Genomic DNA, 5,497 nt, shown 5'->3' on the forward strand with positions numbered 1-5,497 from the left:
CTGGTACCCAGGCTACTTATGATGGTGGGGCAGAGCTTGATTTTGACCCCTCAGCAGTGACCCAGGCAGATTGACTCTAGTTAAGTCTGGGAGTATGAGGATGACCTGGGAGCGGAAGGAACCCAGTCACTCCCTGAGCTGAGCTGTGCTACCCAAGTTGGGCATGGGAGTATTAAGTACGACAACGGCTGGATAAAGTCGTGGACTCTCACCAGATTCAAATATTGTGCAGTCTTACAACCCTGACTAAGCCAAGGAGTGTGGGGATGACTGTGGAGTGGAAGGTTCTCGGGAACTCACCATCCTGGGCTGGTGAGGAGGCTGTGTGCCAGCAGGTAGGTCTGGGGAATATGATAATGTGATCAGGAGAAGTTCTCACTCGCTCACAAGGATGGACTGATCTGAGACGGACTGTTAGATCACTGCATCATGTGAGCTAAGGCATGGTGGCAGGGGTCACTAAGCAGACTTACCAGATCTGTGAGCTCTTTCCTGAAAAGCAGATCTAGATAAATCAAGCGTGGCAGCCAGTGTGAACAGAGCTAGGCCGGAAGGTCTGGTCACTGTGCGGAAGGGAGGGCTTCTGGTTCGTTAGCCGGACTTGGATGTTTGCTGAGGTGCTTGACTGGAACTAGACTTGCTATTGTCAGAATTGTGTAGAAGGCTGTGATGTGACTCCTCACGAGGATGGGTTGGTACTGAGGCTGTATATCCCAAGCTGGGCCTGGGGGGTCTTATTACAACAGTGACAGAGGAAGATAGGCTGGCACCCAGGGTGTGCAAGCTAATCAAGCATGGGAGTATTAACATGACAATAGCAGGATAGGATATTGAGCTCTCACCAGCCTGGGATGGGGAGCTTCAGACTGATCCAGCTAAGCCAGGGAGGATGAGGATGGCCAGGGCTGATAGGTTCTTGGGAACTCACCATGCTGGGCTGGTGTGCAGCCTGCTTCACCCACGCTAGGCAGAGACTCTGAGGATAATCACGGAGAGCAAAGATCCAGGTCATTCACCAGTGTGAGGAGGAATACATGCAGTGCAACCCAAGCTGGACCCAGAGTGTTGGCAGGACTCCATCAGGATGGAATCTCTAGTCCTCACCAGGCCGGGATGGAGCACAGTCCGACTGAGCCCAGCTAGGACAGGAGCGGGTGCGGATCTCGGGAACTCAGCATACTGAGCAGGTGGGTGTTCTCTTGAGCATCAGCTGGTCCTGGCAGTGTGAGACTGCTGTGGGAGGGCAGGATCTTGATCACTCACCATTTGGGGTGGGCACCCAGGCTCCTCCATCTCAGCTGTGTGGGATTGCAGGGACGATGCAGGAGAGCAGGGGTCTGAATCCATCACCAGGCCCGGCTGTTTAGTGATCTTGCTTATCCCAGTGTAGACCCAGGAATCTGAGGATGGTGCAGGAAGGAGAGTCTGTATCAGTCAGCTTTCTGAGCGGTTACTCAGACTGTCTGACCCAATCTAATCCTGGGATCGTTAAGATGGTGAGGAAGGCCCAATATTGATCACTCAGCAGTGTATGATGGGGTAAAGGGAACCTGAACGCTGCTAGCTCTGTGAAACTGGGGGTGACAGGAAATGCAAAGATATGGATAACAAATGGACTGAATTTGTGTGCAGGGTTTGTGACCTCTCTCTATTCATGTAGCAATGGCATAGAGGGCTGGGATTCTTGGTCATTCATCAGGCTTGCAGTATGCTTGGGATTGTGAGATCATGTTCTAGTTTGAGTTTGGGATCGCGGGAAAGCAGTCTGGGTCATTTATCAGGCTTGGCAGATTTGCAAAGTGCCTGACCTGGACCCAGCCTAGGTGTATACTGAAGATGCCTGAGGTCAAGCGCTTGATCCTTTACTCGAATGATCTTATGTTAAGGCTGCTTCAACTATTCTAGGCCTGGGAACAAAGGGGTGCCTAAGAAATACACAAGTCCGGGTCACTTACCAACCTGGGCTACACTGAAGACTGTGTGACCCAAAGTTGGCCTGGGGTTATTAGTATCACACTGATGGGTTAGGATATTGAGCTCTAACAGGCTGGGATGGTGTGCGGCTCTATTGACCCCATCTAGGCCCTGAAGTGTGACGTAGCACGTGAGGTCCCTGGGAACTCACAAGACTCTGGGACAGCAGCTAGCTTCGAAAGTGTGAAAACGGTGTTGGACAGCTGTCCCGGTCGCTCACTAGGCTGTGATGCTCAGCCAGGCGGTTGACTTAAAGTCTGCTTTGGGGGAGGGGAGTCTTGATCACATATTGGGCTGGGCCGTTGTTGAGGTTATAGGAGGCAAGGTAAGCCATGATGGTGAGGATGTTATATGAGAGATGTAATATCACCAGTGCACTAGGGGGCTCTCTTTTCTCTCCTGCTAGTCAAAATGCTGGACCCCATCCAGTCCTGGGATTGTTCGGATGGTAGTTAAGGACGAAATTTTGAATGCTTACTGTTGTAAGCTCATAAAGAGGCAATTTAACTGCAACCTGACCTGGGGCTATGGGGGTAGCACAGCAGTGCAAGGTCTGGGTCACTCACAGGCTGAGCTTGTGTGTAGCCTGTAGTCGTGTGGTAGTGACAGAAAAGTGTGGAATTCCAGGTCACTCACTTGGTTGTGCTGCGCATACTGCCTGTGATCGTGAGATCAGCTGCTTGTCTGAGAAGGTGCAGCAGAAAAGGACTCTTGGTCACCAAAGAGGCTTGGCTGGGACTGTAAAAATGGTGCTGGAAGGTAAGATCTTGATCCATCACCAAGAGGGACCTGGGACTGTGAGGTTGTCCTGGGAGTGCAAGGATCTCCATCACTCACTCACCAGACTGGGCTGGAGGGGGACTGTGTGTCTCAGGCTCCATCTGAATTCATTCCTATGCAACTCCGAGATAGGACTCTTTAGCTCTTACCAAGGTGGAATGGTTCAAGATCTACATCAGCCCAGCTAGGCCAGAGGTTAGGAGGGTTTCAGGCAAAGTTCTCAGGAATTTGCTACACTGGGTTTGTGTGTAGCCTTTTGGACAGCAGTTAGCCTTGCAAGCATTGAGACAGTTTGGGAGGACAGTGTCTGAACCTGTTCTCATGTTGCTCGACCTGGGAGTGTGGTTACATTCTAGATAAGCAGGGCTCATGGCGACTCTCTTGGATGTGAATTTGGACAAGAAGCGTGAGCTAAGGTAGGTGTGGGAGTGCGAGGGTTGTGTGAGGGAGGCCCTTGATCAGTCTGTGCTGGTGAGCAAACAGCCTGACTCCAACTGGGCCTGGGACTATGGTGATGGCATGGGAGTGCTGGGTTTTTGGTTCCCCTCCAGGATAGCTTCAGAGTCTTAAGACGACCCAGGACGGGGAGACTTGATCTCTCCCCAGCCTAGGCTGTTGTGCAGAGGCTATCTGTTTCAGACTAATCCTGGGAGGTTGACAAAGGCAGATGAGGATATTTGGCTCTCCATCATCTATCCTGATGGTCAAGGTTCTCGGCCACAGCTAAGGCTGTGAGAAGCAGCGCAACACAACAGGCTAGTATCTTATGCTTTCAGCGGGCTGGGGTGGGGCATAGTCTGACTGACCCCAGGTAGGCCAGGCCTTCAGAAGTTGAGACTCTTAGGAACTCACTAGGATGAGCAAGTGTGTCTTCTCTTTGATACCAGCTAGTCCTGGCAGTGTAAGGATGCGGGGGAGGGGCGGGGTGAGGCAAGTCTTAATCACTCATCATCTGGACAGGCACCCGGGCTACTTGACCCCAGCTGGATCCTTGATTGAGGGCATGCCACAGGAAGGTTGTGGTAGGGTGAAAACCATGTATCATGTATGTATTAATCCAGATTAATATATGCAGTCACGGAAGGTATGTGAGCAGTTATGAGCTGATTGTTGGGTGCACGCCCAGGAGAAGATGTATTTCTCCATCATCGCAGCAGTGACTTAATATGATAATCTGTTCCCCTTTTCACTCTGAGTTCAGGATTGGTTCAACAACAGCAGAGTCAAATTTAGGAAAACCAAGATGGTGTTAAAAAACAAGCATCTGTCTACCACCCAAGACAAATTATCCATGAAGAATCATGTGGAGACGACAATGTGGTCCTGGAGCAAGATGTGGATGGACTCTTCTGGTGTCCCCTTCCTGGTACTATGGGAATGACACAGGAGGGCAAAAATCTGATTCACTCCTAGGCCCAGCTTGTATTGGGTCATTGTGACCTGAGATAAGCCATGGACTCCCAGAATGGTGGAAAGGGATGAGGTTTTGGGGTCACTCACCAGCTTGCCTGGTATTGTGAGACTAGCCAGTCTGAATGAACTGCTGTGGAATAGCGCTTGTCTGGGTCTCTAAAGAGGCTTGGCTGGTTGGTTAACTGCTTATCCCAAACTGAGTCTCAAATGTGAAGATTTAATAGGAGGGCAGGTTCTTTATACTTCTCTAGTTTGGGATTGCACCTATGCTGCTTCAGTGAAAACTAGGCCTGGCATTGTGTGGATGGGCTATGAGTGCAAGGGTCCAGTCTACTCGCCAGGCTTGCCTTCGTTGCAGGCTCCATGACCAAAGATAGGCCTCAGAGTATTAGTATGGCACGGTCAGAATAAGATCTTGGGTTGTCACCAGGATGGAATGGTATACAAACTGATACCACCAGGGAGTGTGATGACGCCTTGGGCAGGTGAGTAACTTGGATAGTCACCACATTGGAGTAGTGTGTAGGCTATGTGACAGACACCAACTATACTTGTCAAGTATGTGATTCTGGGTAGGGATATGAAATAGTATATACTTTAAGGCAAAACTATGCATATAGCTTATGTTGTAAAAGCTGCTTATATGTTCTCTTAAAAGTATATTAACAGTCTGAGGATACATAAAAATAACATACTGAAGACATTCCTTGACCTTTGAATGTGGGAAAGTTGAAGGCAGGCAGTGATCTTGGTTACTCACTTCACTGGGTTGATGGGCAAGGTGCCAAACTACAGCTAGGCTTGGGACTATGACGGTGGTGTGGGAGGGGGGAGTCTTCAAGCTCTCATAGCTGGGTTGGTACCCAGGCTGCTTGATTCCAACAAATCCTGGGATGTTTAGGGTGGTTGAGAAGGGCTTGATTTTGGGAAGCAGGCTGGGTCTATGGGGATAGCACAGATTGAAAAAAGCCAATCTGAAAGGCTTATGTGTAGCCTGCAACAGAACTAGTCCTGGGAGTATAGTAATGGTAAGGAAGAGTGGGATTCTGGGCCACTCAAAAGACTGGGCTGATGTACAATCTGCCTGAAATTAAGAGATAACTCAGTCTCTTCGCTGAGCTGGTACTGGGACGCAGAGTTTTGCATCACTAACCAAGCTTGCATGTTCAACCAATTCTTTGGCTCTCACTAAACCTGGGGGTATGAGGGCACTGAAGGAGGAAGTAGTTTTATTCTCCCTGGAATAAGCTGGTGGTTGGACCGCCTCACCCATGCTAGGCCTGGACTGTGAGGGTATTCCTGAAGTACAATGGGACTAGACTCTCACCAG

This window comes from Microtus oregoni, unplaced genomic scaffold, assembly GCF_018167655.1.
Source record: "Microtus oregoni isolate MIOR12 unplaced genomic scaffold, Mior012 000138F_ref0000102, whole genome shotgun sequence".
NCBI classification, from domain to species: Eukaryota; Metazoa; Chordata; class Mammalia; order Rodentia; family Cricetidae; genus Microtus; species Microtus oregoni.